This window comes from Cavia porcellus, unplaced genomic scaffold (genome assembly GCF_034190915.1).
Source record: "Cavia porcellus strain 051 isolate PalLab524CR breed Dunkin Hartley unplaced genomic scaffold, mCavPor4.1 scaffold_17, whole genome shotgun sequence".
Lineage (NCBI taxonomy): Eukaryota > Metazoa > Chordata > Mammalia > Rodentia > Caviidae > Cavia > Cavia porcellus.
Window position 1 is genome coordinate 36,215,161 of NW_026947500.1, and position 16,488 is coordinate 36,231,648.

The window sequence follows — 16,488 nt, forward strand, 5'->3', positions numbered from 1 at the left end:
AAAGAAATTTTACAAAAACAAAAAGGGGGAGTAGGCCAAGGCCTGGCCCCAAAGGCACGATTATCCATGGCACTATTCACACACAATTTTTTAAATTTAAATAATGATAATTGCTCCCCAGCCGTGGAGCACTGCAACCCTTCCCCCAACAATAAAGGGTGGGTGAAGTGGAAAGATGTCCTGACAGGACAATGGATGGGCCCGGATCCAGTGGTCAGCTGGAACCGAGGCGCGGTTTGTGTTTTCCCACAGGAATCGGGACGAGAACCACTGTGGGTACCGGAGAGACTGACACGGGCGACAAAGCCCTCGACTGAAGATCAGACCTGCCCTACCGGAGATCCATCACAGACCAACCAACAAGATGAATAGAAATAGCGGTAGCCCGAAATGGACAAGAAGATCCTCAGGCATATGCATGGCTCGCTCGCCTAGCCTACGACCGAGTCTAGGGGTGGTGAGCTTCCCACACTCCTCCTCTAAAAAATTATGACATAGCTGGGTAGGAGAGTCAATGACGGGTAAGAGCGTACTCCCCCGGTGCGACTCAACCTAAGCCAGGCCCTACCCCATCCTGCACGTAAGCCGCTGGACTGTTAGATGCTGCCCAGGTCTAAATTTCTCTCCGAGGGGATTTCTTTACGGAGAGGAAATGAGTGCAAGCTTGTGTGCATCCAGGTTCCGTCCAGTTTGTGCCTGGCCCTAGAAAAAGGACGAGGGCCTCAGGGCCTTGGCAGACCATGGGACGGCCGACCAGGGTCTAAGCCAAGGACCTACGGTGGGCCTACGCATAGGGCATAAGCCTCTGCACCCAGTCCAGAAAGGGCTACGATGCGCACATTCATAAAAAATAAAAAAGGGGGAGATGTTGGGAGCCGCAGCCCCGAGCCCGGTCGCCTCACTTGGCGGACGTGAGGCCTGTAGTAAAGAGTAAAGCCTGAGGTAGATTACCCCTCCCATCGAGCACGTTAGTTTCCTGCTTACCGCGTAAGCAACCCGCTCAACAATATAGTCTGCCTGGCAACTGATGATGTTAGCCAATCAGCTTGCCTTGCTTACTTTAACATGATTGGACACTGTATCCGTATATATACTGGTGCCACCCCTGGGGGGGAAGGAGAAGCCCGGAAGTAGAAGCCCAGAAGGAGCCGCGGGGAGCGGACCAAAGGAGGCTTCGGCTGGGAGCGATCCCAGGGCAGGCTGTACGGAGAAGGAAAATAAAAGAAAAGGTTGTCCACTGCCAGACTTTGTCGTGTGTCCTTCCTGCCGGCCAGGAGCGACATCGACAAAGTTCAAAGAAAAATCCCACAAATGCATTCTACTCACAAATTGTGCTAAAACATGATTGAAAAAGGGTGCTGTCTTCAAAAATTAGTGTCAGGAAATGTGATATTCCCCCACTCCATACGCACAATGTCAGGTCAACAGAGATTAACATTTAAACCTAATATGTAAAACTACAGGTAGTAAAAGTAGAGGGAAAACTTACTTGATATTGGTTTTGGGAATTATTTATGAGGTATAACTGTCAAGTACAAACAGTAAAAGCAAAAGTTGACTAACGGCACTATCTCAAATTGAAAAGATTCTGTGTAGGAAAAAAATAAGTAATTGTCAGAGAAGAGAAAACTTGTGAAGTGGGAGAAAGTATTAATATGTCATGAGATAAAAATATTCTAAATCTCGGCCAGTGCACTGGTTAAAAAGGTAAACACATCTGTTAAAACCCAATTATGTGTTTTCTTAAAGTCTATACTTTGTATATTTTGTATTGAAGTTTTACTTCAATATAAAATTCGATTATGATTAATTTGATATGAATACTACTTGCAGTACTGAAAACATTGGCTACATAAATTCTAATATATAGAAAACTTTAAAGAATTACCCTTATAAGTAACAGAAATAAATATTATCTCTGTCATTTAATTTAAAAACTATGATTTCCAAGCATTTTATTTAGTTCATTGTAAGCCCTTCTTTGTCACTGAGATTGTTATAACAACAACAACAACAACAACAAAGCAAAAAGCGAAACTTCCTGGAGTTTGTAGTGGGATATACTAGGACACTTTTTCACATGAATAAATTAGCATTATTGGTTTCATCCTTTTCTCTAATGAAATTGACCTGCTTCCCCAAAACAGTCTCTAATATTATAATTTATGGCTATTGAATCATCTTCGAATAAAACATATAGCCATCACTTCTTTTTTCAGATTGGCTTTTATTAGTAGGAGATAGTACTTCAAGTTATTAATTATATTACAGACAGTGCCATATAATGTGATTTAATCTTTATTATTTTAATAATTCTGAGTAATTAGTATATAGAATGTAAATTTTATAATTAAATTATGTTTAAGAAAATGTGGATTTTTTATTATAATCAAGAATTTTAAGAGAACTCTAATTAACATAGAAGATAGAGGAAGAATTCCATATCAGCTATGCATCTTTGGGTGATTTTGTTCATTTCACAATGTAAAATCTGTGATCAACAGATAAAGTGACTGTTTAAATTAAAAAAAAAAAAAAAAAACCTTACAGAGACAGATACATTCCCATTAATGTTCCTTGATATATTCTTCCTCACTCCTAACACACCTAACACACTTCATCATTCCTGACACTTCCTGAAGCAGTTCTAGAAGTCCTTTTTTGTTAGTGTCTTTGATCCTGCTATTGTGATTGTGTTGATGTCCTGAATGGTTTCAAACTGTACTGAAGTTTATGTCAAGTAAAAATTTTACAGTGTGTTCTTTTCCACCTTATTTACTGTATCTAGCATTGTGCAGGTTGTTGTTGTTTTCTAAAGTCAAACGTGTAGAAGCTTTGAGTTTATTCAGCATGCAGAGGCAGTTCAAATAAAGAAAGATTTTCACAACCATGAAATAAGCGTGTTTGTTGCAAGGGGAAGTCTTTTGAGGGGAATTAGTGTCAATGGGTCTTTTCACCTTACATTTTTCTAATTTAAACAATCTCTTTATCTTTTGATTGCATTGAGTATTTAGTTTTGTTTCTCCTTTTCAATGTAAAATTGTGAGCTTCTTAATCTTGATACACATGAGAGGATTGATAGGAGTTTAAAAATATACTGCAAGCAATTAAAAAATGAAGAGTATTCATTTTTAAAAGAATTTTTCTGTTATATTTTATAACATCTGCAGAATTCTGTGTGACAGGAAGTAAAAGGGGTTTTACTAGTAAAAAAATTTATCTGAGGTTTGCCTTGTAAGCACATACATGACAAATGTTGGGAGACTCAAATCCTGACCTACATGTAATGAATTAGCATTCAAGTGACTGTTGAGGAAAGAACAATTAAAATGAACTAATTCAGATGGTTTTAAAGCTTTTGTGAAAGAAGCACTTTTGACACCTAATGAAGCTCAAGGAAAAGACATTTCCAATTTTTAAAACAAAGTTTCTATGACATTTCAAGCATGGTGGGAATGCTGCCCAGGATATGAGAGGTTCAAGATCAGTCCAAAGTTGCTAAAACAAACATTTATCCAAAGTCCAGTTTTCTCACAAACTTCAAGTTGTTTCTTTCTCTGAAACTTAATCATTGAGAAAAGAAAGCTCAGATTAACCCAGGGAAGCTACAAGTGTTTAATTATTTTAGGAATTACTAGGAAGCACTGTACTCCACATGATGAATACAAACATGAGTGGAAATAAATTCTGTCTTTAGAAATCTCATCCTTTATGTATATTTTTCTTTGTCCATCTAGACTGTTTAAAACTTATCCTGCTTTTACAATTAGAAATCTTTCTTGCTTTCCCTTAAAATTCTTACATACATTAAATTGATTTGCCAAATGCTCTTTTTTCATAAATATGTCATAGATATAACTTTCTCAGAATCCTAGTTCTTATTCTCCACTTGGAAACAAATCAAGACCATTAAAGCTTAGATACTTACATGTTAACAATGTCATGAAAATGGACACTAAAGAAGAAAAATTTTTAACAAACTTCTATATTTGACACCTTTTTCTCATCTTAATATCTTCTCTGTCATCCTTTATAACCCTCACACACCTGTCTACGGCTGTCCTGTAGCAAAACTAATAACTGAAATAAGCATAGTCATTATGAAGAGTGGAGGAAATCCGTTTTTAATGAGTGTCCTTCCAGGTTGCTCCTGACATCATATTTCACATTATTATCTTTAGATATTTTGACTGACAAGGAAACAATTTAGTGCACTGAAAGAATCAGTATTTTTACTGTTCTATCAATTGCAGGACCAAGGTAAACAAATCTCACTTGATGTCCAAGGTATCCAGATACAAGCAGTGAGAAATAGTGCATTCCATTCATATCTTTTTATAGGGAAAACTGTGTTTTAATTAACTACATATCTGCTAAAGCATTTACAAAATATTTAGCAAGTGCAACACAGACTCCTATCTGGAAATCTGCACAAAGAATACGTCAACTGTGCCTTTACTTCTCACAAAATTTTACCTGGCTTTCAAATGTAAAATGTCATAAACTATGAAAGAAAGATAACAATCAACAATGAAAGAAAAAAAAAGTAATAATGTTTCTTATATCTTTTGTAGATTTAGGTTTTTAAAATGCACTAAAGAGCAGCAATGGGGCAAGTTATCACATGGTTTACCTTTCCATTGTGCTGGGAATTTCAATTTAATATAAAATATGGTTTTTATCAGTCATGCCTGGAAAGTCAGAGCATCGAGCTAAAATAATACTGCATTTAAAGTAAATATGAAAGACAGATTACAGAGGACAAAAAGCGCTTTTGGAAATTAACTCAGAAACTGTATCAAGATGTTACATTGAAAGCTTCACCACAATAAGGCAAAAAAGAATGATGTTGTAAGTTCAAATGTCAAATTCTAGAAGTTTAAAAATAATATATTTAGATATTTAAATATATTTTCTTAGGGGACATTTGAAAATGAAACATCTGTTTTATTTTTCTTCTGAATAAGTCATTTCTGTGTGGACTGTTATTTATCTAAAATGTCTGCTGTTTGTGCAACACCAGATCTTCAAAATATGAAAGAGATAATAAAGAAAGAGGCAGAATTATTGAGAGAAAGAGGGCAGACAAGGTGTGCATAGAGGGGAAGGAGGAAAGAGAAGAGGAAGGGACTATGAAAAGAATTGTGAAGTGTTATAAGCGCCACTACAATGAATATAATCATTATGTACTGGAACCATGTACTAATAAAAAACTGATAAAATAAAAAAAATCCCTAATAGGTATATCATTATGATTCTGAGATCAGACACTCCTCAAATATTAAATATTAAAGAAAAGAATTAAGTCAATATAATGTTTATTGTATTTTTAAGAAAAATAGCAACTGTGTTGACATTGGTGGATGTAAATTACGTGATGATCATTGAACAACATGATATTAGCAGCGGATCAGAAATGAATACACAACATTCAGTTTTTACAGTTGCACAATACCAGTGTGTGCTGCTGTTAGAACGTCTAATGCCATCTGAGTTTGGAGGACAGCCTGTCTCATTAATTTTACTTCCTTATTTAGGAGTGAGACCAACTGTGATGTTATTTAAGGAATATAATATTTTCTCGGGACAAGATTTAGTAGATCAATCTCAGTAAAATCTAAATGAAATCTAACATGTTATTTATGGGTTTTATCTACATTGTTACTAGAATTTTTGCATTCTTCAGGCAAGAATAAATTTTAATCAAAGTGGGGATAACCAAAGTATGTATACAAAGGCATGCATAATCAGAGCATGAGCATTAGAGCTAACAGGCATGTTAGAATGTATTTCTAGCAGCAATTGTAACCCTTTTAGATCCTTTTATTGATGGTCTCTGGTGTTTTGTCCCTAAATCCCTTTAGCTTTAGTTATAAATATCTCTAAGTTTTTTATATCATGAGAACCAGATTAATACATTATTTTTTTGAATATCCATTAAAGAAATATCATAACCCTATAACCTTCCCATGATTTTACTTAGATTTATTATTATTATTATTATTATTATTATTATTGGTACCAGGGATCGAACTCATGACATCACATTTACCAGGCAGGCACTTACACCACTGAGCTAAATACCCAGCCTGTTGATTTATCAGTATTTTAACAAAACTATATAAGAGACAAGGTAATTATAAACAATGGGCAAATACAAATCACAAGTAATTATAAGCAATGGTCAAAGACAACAAAATCTGAAGCATAAAATTTGTTACCTAAGCGAGTTCCAGTTCACAGTCTATGAAATAAAAGCAAATTCTTACCTCCATCCAATGCTCTCGGTGGAGGCCTTCCAATCGATCTATGAAAATGAAACTCAACTCGTTAGATGTCTGGTATAAGTTGGTGCTCTCTAAAACTAATGAATGAATTTTAGGAACAATGAAGGTTAAGGGCAGAATGTATTTATTAGGAGAAAGAAAGATTCTATCTGAGGGAGAGAAAAAGGAGTTATGCCACAAGCATATCTTTTTGTCATGACCTTCAGTGAGAATTTATTTCCCTCAGCATGACAAGATCTAATTAAAGATGATGGGAACAAAGTGATTATGTTCCCAATTTGTGATATTTTTAGGTTGTTTACCTTTTTCCCTTTCAACTAACAAGGACATAAGAAGTTTGCTTAATATTTCCTCCCACTTAGCACTTTGTCCTGATTTCATTTTCAGGCAAACTCTTTCATTTCAGCCTCTACATGATGGACAGCAGTCTACTGGTCCAGCATTTATCGCCAGTCACTCATGATTCCCATAGAGTACTGTAGACATCCATGCAGACAGAATCATTTTATGGTTATTTCTTAAACAACATTTTATTATAAAGAATGCTATGTATTTTGATATTTATGAGTAAATCATATGTTCTGTTCCTAATAGCAGTAGTGATTAAATAGTTTTAATTTTTCCTAGGCTTCCATTTTATCTACAAATTTAGAAAATTATAAAATAAATGTTAATATCTACCTCCACATACTTATCAGATATCAATTTATGGATTAAACTACAGGAAAAAAAGTTATAATCAATACAAACAAGAGGAACACAAGCTTTTATTTTTAATCCATAAACTTAAATTATGGAAATTCACCTAAGCAATTAAACCTACAATTTAAGAAAACCACAAAACTATCAAGTATGCAGCTTTTATAATGATCAGAACACTTTAAAACCGTAAAATTTTAGAGGTCAGTATCCACAAGAGGAAATTAATAGCACATTCTGACACTCATCCTGCCAGGGAAGTGTTGTGAAAAACACTCCCCATTATGGAACTATGTATCAAAACAAACTATGAGCTATTTTTTTTTTTTTTTACATTTCATACTATCTTTTATTTTTATACCTCATCTCCTACTCTGAAAAATTGCCACTGTAATGAACCTCTAAGACTTTGGAAGTATGTCACAGCTGTCATTACTGTGAGCCATTTTATTATAGAAAACTATTGGCCACCAGCTTTAAAAACAATGTATTATATAACCAGTTTGACAGCAATTCTGAAAATTAATAAATGAGAAATATTTTATAATTTTAAATTTAAAGAAAAAGGATTGTAATAGACATTTTATTTGCAAAAGTAAATATGAAAACCTGAAAGCTAATCCAGATTAGGCTAAATAAATTAAAGATGATATCCTTTTGATTTTACTTATTTCCTTAAATATAAAATGGTTTAACAATATCTCAATATTATTTTGAAGATCTCTGTTTTTATCACATGCAGACAATCTAGATAAATTTCCCCTTTTTCTACATAGAATCCCATGCAAATATAAAGGAATTAAATTAAAGGAAAATGCAAGTTGCAAATTTCTGTGCTTATCTAAATTGCATTTAAAGGTCATACAGGAACAGTCAATCCCATTAAGATATAATACTTAATAGAACTCATTAACTAAAATTCTTAGAAAGGAGTAAATTTCTAGACCTAGGCCTATTATCCCTGGCCTATTTTATCATGTTCAATCATCAGATAAAAGTGTTATCCTCTACAGTATCATTTCCAAAATGAAAGTAGGAAATTAGAATGATTATTTAGCTGGTCAAATGCCTGCTGGTTGTTAATATGTATTATCTGAAAGGAAATAAGTTCATGCTATCACTCAAGATGATTATCTGATCTTCATTAATATTAGTGCTACAGTGAGGCTACTCCTTTACAATTATGCTTTGCATTTTCTTGAGGATGGGTGAATTCTTGGAACACGCCCATTTGATGAGAGTGTTAGGGGAACAAAATATCAAGTTAAAAGGACTTCATTTTTTTTCAAATATCCTTTGCATTTATTGTTCATACAATTCAACAATGTAACATTTCCATTTCAAAGCTTTCAGTTGTTGGGGTCTTATATTTTGGTTTCACTATATAAATAAAGGTGAATGACATTGACTTCTAACTTACATGTTTCTGAGGCCAGAAACTGCTAATTATTTTTACTTCCACAGTGGGTGAAAATGTATAGGAAGTTTTTGCTAATGTTGTCCAGGTCAGAAGACCAAATCATTTGCAGTGACCCAAAATTTTTCAAGTTTAAACACAGCATCCAATGATAACGTGATTTTCCTAAAGTTTGGTTATTTGTCCTAACCCTTAGTCATCTTTTATTTTTAGAAAACTCTTAGAGGATGCAAATCATCAGTCTTCTAGTGAATATCATCATGGGTGAGAGTGACACAGTCATCTTCTCAGTACATGAATTTACAATTTCTATTTATGTATGTGATCCAAAAGGCTTGACAATTGTCCAAGAGACTTGGGAATGGATTACATCACTCAACTGAAGACAGGACTCATGACAGTGGAAGTTAACTCCTCATATAGATGAGATACACCAGAGCGCCTAGGATTGTCTCTATGCTGTAGATTACATTTCTACTGGCAAAAGGCATAAGTAATTGTTTGCTAAATTCAGAGTCCCAAACTCTCCATTTGAAGATGAACACAGTATGTGGCCAGCAATTTTCAGTCTGTGTTGAATAACGTGTTGTCAAGAAAATGGCACCGCAACAGAACCATGGGTAAATTCTAACTATCCCAGCAGGCATTATCAGAGTCTGCTAAAACATTCATAGTGAATATTCCCAAAGTAATGGTATATGCACGTAACCCCAGCAGTCTGCAAGGTTGACACAGGTGAACCATAAGTTTTAGTCTACTCTGGGAAACAGTATCACGATAACTTGCCTCAAAATGTAAAAGAAATAGGCTAAGAATGTAACTCAGTATGAAGCCCTTAGGTTTAGTCTCCAGTATTAAAAAAAAAAATGCACAAATTGTTTTGCTGTGCAAACCAGTAATACTTAAAGCAATAAAACCAAACACTTGTATAATGAATGCATTTCTGGGTGTAATTAGTATAAAATACTAGATTTACAACTAAAGTTGAAATTTTGTAGATGTTAAGCAGATCAATGAGGGTTTTTTTGTTTGTTTGTTTGTTTTTTTGTTTTGTTTTGTTTTGTTTTGTTTTTTTACATTTTCATAGATGTCATTGCCCATGACTGATCAAATGATGCCCAAAATTTAGCTGAAATTTATAGAGTTTTATTCATTGGGCATAATAGCACACTATTCCTTTTTTCTGAGATCATTTGCACTTCCATATCTTGAATGTGTGCATTATTTGAATCTTCCAGAGAAAGATGACATGAGTTTAATGGCGTATTCTTCTCCTGGAGAATATTAGATGAGTTTAAGTTCTTGCCTGGAAAGAATAAAGAGGTAACTAAGTGTTGAAAGTTTTCATGGGCAGCCTGATGAATGCAAAGTGCAGGGGAAAGTCATTGCAAAGGCACTAAAACAGAACGCAGTAACGTAATCTATACAGTGAAACAACTATCCATTTAGAATTGTTTCAAATCACCAATTTCAATAATACTGGTTTTAGGAAACCAAACAGATGGGATAATAGCATTAAAGTTGTAAAATATACAAAGACATTCTATTAATTCTTTCCAGGTATGAGGGAAAACCAAGAAGTCTTAAACAAAGAAATAAGAATGATAATCCCTTTCAAACCAGGTTCCATCAGTGTTCTTGAAAGTTCTAATTTAATACGAATCAACTATTTTGAGTTCTAGAGTTATTTTAACATAAGGCAAAAATCTTCATACTTTAAAAGTATTCATTGATTGCCTTACACTTTTTGCAGGTTAGAAATTCAAAAATGGGTCTCACTAGGCTAAAATCAAGGTTTTGAGAAGAACATAAATAATTGGTTAGTCTCTAGAAGAAAATCATCTTTTGTCTTTTCCCTACCCCAGGTTATGTCCTTATTCTTTTATTCCTAGGCTTCTCCCTCAGTCTTCAAAGACATCTGTTGTGAGTCAAGTAGATCTCACATAGCAAATAAAAAACCTTGTGATTAGGCTCACCTACATAATCTAGAACAGACTCTCCATTTTAATGCAATATGATTAGCAGACTTTAACCTATAGTTTTAATTCACCAAATGATTCTAGGATTAAGACATGAATATTTTAGAGGAGTGTTATTATGCTTGTTATAGGCCACGTACGTAACATTTTTTTTTTTTTTAAACAGGAGGAAGTTCATTTCATTTCAGTCTTTGCTTGTCATGTCAGAGAATCTATAATTAAGCTAGTGGGTCCCATGACTACAAAGAATTTAAAGAAAAGCAGTAGTATGGTGGTTAATGCCATGCACTCCTGTTGGTTCTCTATTCATTTTTAGTAACTCTCTTCAACCTATATGGGGCAGCTTATTTAAATGTAGTCATATTTCCAGATGTAACTGTAATATGAGACCAACTGTTCATTCAGGAAATGGAAGCTTGCCAATTGGTGTACTTTAACAAACTTAAATTTAGAGCTTATATTTTAGATGAAAAAGCAAAGTGGTGCCCTTTTCTCTTTTTGTTGTATACATGATGGTAGTATATTTTTAGTTTCTAATTGAATAAAATTGTTAAACTTTTATAGAGTTTTTGTTTATTTCACACTGTATCTTTTTTATTTATTAAATTAGAAGTTCTCAAAATAGTTTTTCATATTCTTCTGATTTTCAGCATAATTCATTGTGATTTTACCTCTCATTTCTGATGGCATATAGTTGGTTCTTTTCTTGCCTTATTTTGGTTAGATTGACTAAAAGTTTGTCTATTTTGTTTATTTTTTCAAAGAATCAACTTTTTAATCCATTGGTTTTTTTGTATTGATGTTTTAGTCTCAATATCATCAATTTCTGCCCTTGGTTTTAATAATGTCCTTCCTCATGACAGCATTGAGTTTGGGTTTTTCGTGTAGGACTGGAGGTGTTTCATAAGGTTAATGGGAACCCCTAACAGAGGAAAAGGCAATACTCAGAGTGGGAAAAATAATTGTCTACTATTCCTCATATGACAGATTAATCACAAAATTAGACCCTCAAAATTAAAGACCTCGTTATGAAATGAGCATCTGAAATAAATATACACACCTCAAATGAACACATATAAATAAGCAATAAATTCATAAACACATGTTCAATATTACTGGTCATTCAAGAAATGCAAACAAACAGAACAATGAGGTTTCACCTCAGTCTAGAACAAGTGACTGCCATGAAGACATCAACCAAATAACAAATGCTTATGAGGCTGTGGGAAGAAAGGTCCATTTCTGAATTGTTGGTGGAAGTGTAAACTGATACAACCACTATGGAAATCCTTTTGGAGAGTTCTTCAAAAAGCTAAAAGTAAAAATTCCGTTTGACTCAGATATCCCGCTCTTGGTATCTTCTACAAAGAGTTAAAAAAAAAAAATACTGCTTGACAGTGTTTACCCAAGTTTATAGCAGTGTAACTCATAATAGTTAAATCATGTTCATGTCTTGTGTGACCATAAACAGAAAAATGGATAAAGAAAATATTATGTTTATATACAATAAGGATAAGTGGACAATGGAGGTATGTTGAGATCATAATATTCAGTGAAATAACTCAGACATTCAAGCTTAAATATTGAACAGTTTATTATATATGAAAATGTCAATGTACAGTGGTTCCTCAGTTCAAAAACATATCTTTTTCCATAATCTGGTGAAGATGACTGTAGTCCTCTTGTAACTTGGCAGGCAGTACATGAATGAATGCAACTTATCCTTAACCTTTCTGTTTTCAAACTCCATTGTTTGTAAATACAAAGTATTGTAAACTGAGGTATGTATATGTGTGTAAGCACAAATAGATAAATGATATATAGATATGATAGATAAAAGGATAAAAGTGAGAAGAAAACCTATTGAAAAGATATTATAATCCAGTATGAGCAATTGGTCTCACTATAAGTTTTTGAGTATTTTATGTGTTTATCTTATTGGTCTGTTTTCCAATCGGTATATATTATAATTAACTTTGTAAGGCATTATAAGATAAGTTAATGAGTCTGATTCTGGGAAAAATAAAAGGAGAAAGGACGGAAAGGAAAAATAATTGAAGCAAGTTATATGAATAATCAATTCCCTACAGTGAATACAATCATTATATATTGCAAACATGTATTAATAAAACTCAAGTAAACGACTTTATTACTTTATTTTTTTTTCTTATTTTATGATTTCTAAAAATATTCACAGGAAGAAACTTTTTTTGCCCATATTTATAGCTTACTTATTCTGGAGTGATCAAAAAGAAAGAACAAAAGAGAGGGACGGCTGGGGGATGATATCTATGCCTCAGGCAAGCTTGTATGTGTCAGTGAGCCATTTCCTGCATGTGGGCTCCAACTCAGAGATGTGTGGCCAACAAAACAACCTAAGAAAGCTAAGGAAAGTATCTTAGCAAAGATATATTTGGTAATTATAAATAATGATGAAAATGGAAAATAAAGAAATTTAGTTCAGACTCAGACAATGGAAAGACATTGCACATATTATTAGAAGAATCCATCCCCGTATAAAAAGACACAAAGCCAGCAGACAGGTAAATGAGACTATCATAGAAAATCTAAAGACTCAGAACTCCTTGAGTGACTACAGAGCAAGTGAAACACATCCTTAATGAGCTCTCCTAAAATTTTGGTCAGTGAATTTTGAGCAAATGAAATTGTCCTATTTCTATCCATACAGTTTTGTAGAAGTGAGGTGAATAGATTTAGATACCTGACACAAAAACACTTATCATCCCAGTAAAAGGTGTAAAGGATTCTTTGCATTTCTTTTACAACTCTATACCTTTGAAATTATTTCAGAATCAAAAGGAAAGAACAAAAAGCAGAAATCCTAGGTGATTTTTCTCCCTCCACATCTTTCTCTCCCTATTTTTGTCTCTGTCTCCCACTGACTTCTCCACTAATTAGTGGTGATCACAATTAATATTTTCATCTGTGTCCATTCAAAAATATGCCATATCCCAAAGCAAGTGTGCACATATGTGCTTATGTGTATAAAATATAATCAGCTTTTTTCAAACTCTAAAAGTAAAGTTTTAAGTCTTCAAGTACAAGTAGATTATTGAAAAGATACTATGACTGTCAGATCAGGCAAAAAAAAAAAAAAAAAAAAAAAAAAAGAAGTATTATAAAAGCCTAAAGAGTAATGAAAGCATTGAACCTGTGAGTAAATTTGTGTAATTTAATTTTTAATGCTAACTTTCTTAAAACAGATCATGAAATTGAAAATAAAAGTAGAAGAAAAAATAAAATAGAGAAAAAAAATCAGGTTCCAGGACAAAAGCATGCTATATTTTATGCATAGAAATTTTGGACTTACCTTCCATGGCAATGTTAAAATGATCCTCAATTATCCATGAATGAGAAAAGAGTGCTTATTTGCCTTATTTGCCTACTCTATGAATTTCAGCAGAATTTGAGTAATTTGTATTTGTATGGCAACTTTCTTTGGCATGATTGACTTTGATTATTTTTATGAATCTTTAGTATGGAATTTCCCTATGTGTATCTGTAGCCTGTTACATAATGGGAACATGAAATAAGTGATTTTTTTTTTTTTTAATAAGGACCAGGGATCAAACTCACGACTGCCTGCTTGCAAGGTAGGCACTTATGCCGCTGAGCTAAATCCCCAACCCCTAAATAAGTGAATTTTTGAAAACAGTGTGTATATGGAAACTGTTACACTGACTGATATTTAAAGTCTGAAAGAATCATGAGTGTAAGCCAAGGCCAGGATGCCTGAGCAGAAAGCTTGGGTCACCTGTAATTTTGCTAGTCCTACCGAGACCATGAAATACAACATACCTGCAACTTGAAGTAAAGGGTAACAGATTATAAATGAGTACAATCACAATTAGCTGTTTTGGCTTGGAGCAAAACTATTACCCGGTTGATCTATTCCCAACTGGTAACATGCAAAATTCTAAGTTTAAAGTTAATGATCTAAGTTGTTACATTTCTAGCTGGTTTGTTATATGGCAAAAGGTAGTTGTTATAATATATTGTAATATTTTTAAACATGCTTTGATGTATAGTGGTCTCTCATTTCAATCTAGTATTCTGAATGTATGAATTTCTAATGATTCCAATTGTATAATCTTTAAAATTTTTGTTCTCTAAAGTATCTCCTAATCACGTGGAAAATTCAATTCAGGTTTAAAAACAGAAAATACGTAATGCAGTCTAGATACCCACAAAACGTAATGATTACTTTTTCTTCACACCAAAGTCTTTGACAAAAGGATTCAGAAAATTGCCAAAAATGATAAACTGGTTAATTTGTCCAACGTTTTGTTGTTATGGGCACAATGTTGGTGATGAAATGAACATAAAGATATTCATTCCTAAATGTCTCATCTCTAGTGAGCCTGGTACATCAGAAATATGCCACATAGATACACGTGGCCTTCACGTACATTTACCCCAGTACTTTCCTGTAGTTAGCACAATATTTTTTTTTTTAAATTGGTACCAGGGATCAGACTCACAACTGCCTGCTGGCAAGGCAGGCGGTTATGCCGCTGAGTTAAATCCCCAGCCCCAGCACAACATTTTTTTTTCACCTTTCTTCTTCTCTCTCTCTCCTTCTCTATAACCTTCTATCTCTTTTCCCTCTCTTGTTTCCTTTCTTTCTTCCATCTGTGCTGTCCCTTTCTTTCTTCTATATTTATATTTCATTTTATAAATCTGTGAGCAAAGATTCCACTTAATCACAGACTAATCCAATTATGTTCTCTTCTACAGAGCTTATTGGAGGTTAAGCCCATCATCCCTTGAAAGAGCCCTTAGAGGAGATCTAAAATACCCTCTTGATTATAATGAACTTCATTTTCTGTAGAGCAAAAATATCCTACTTTTCAACAGAAAATGTCATCATGATATAGTATGTTAATTGCTTCTTGACTTGACGAAAAGAAAAATAGGATAATGTAGAAGGTTATTTCTGAAAACTGGAATAGATATTCTTCCAATATTATGGCTTTTATATATGAGATTGATGTCTAGATTTACTAGAAATATTACTAGTCATATTTTTCCTAAATAATTCATTTAATAAAGATTTATAAAACAGTGAAATTGTATATTCTGCACTAAATTCTGGAGATAGCAAACTTTTTTTAAAAAGTGAAACAGCCCGTCTGTTCCTTCTAGGTCGGTAGAGGAATATATTAACTATGAGTACTAAAATATAGAGAATCGAAAATAGAAAAGATGCAAGTTTGAGAACATCGAGCTTGAGAATAAAACTGTTTATGTAGGGTTTTAGGATTTGGAGATGTGCCAGGTCTTGTGGATTATCCAATCAAAGAAACACTGTAATTTATTGTGGATGTAGAGACAGATGTGTTGACACAAACTTGAGGGTTGATACTCAGGTTCAGGCATGGAGATAGTAAGTTAGAGCCCAGCGTAAATAATATAGAAATACTCTGACTTAAAATTATAATAATACAAAAATGAATAAAATTGGAAAAATACTGGTAAGGTCGATCAGTGATCCCAGTGTTCAGCCCTTTGTATAGTGTTGCTCCACCTCTCAAAAAAGATATAAACCTATAGAGAAAATTTTCTGTACATCTTCTTAACTGTAGAAAACATCCTTTATTTTTCTTAATAACAGCTGCACTGACACACAACTCAAAAGTGTGTAGTGTAATAGTGGGGTTTAGTATATTTACATAGTTTGCACTCATTACTGCAACTCATTTTAGAACAGTTTATAAATCACTTCCAAAAATAAAACAATGCATAGCATCCTGAGGCAACCACTAATCTGTGCCGTGTCTCTATATTTGCATAATCTGATGTTGTATATAAATAGTGCCCTACAATATATGGTCTTTAAATAAATCATGCAATATATGATACTTTAAAGCTGACTTCTTCTATCTAGAATTATACTTTCAAGATTCACTTTTGTGCAACTTCCTTTTTATATCTGAATACTACTCAATTGTTGAATATAACGTATTTATCATCTTATCAGTAGGTAGACATTGGAGTTATTTATACTTTTTGATAATCATCAATCATGTTCTTTTAAACATTTATGCACAAGTTCTGTATTTACATGTTTTCAATACTCTTCAGT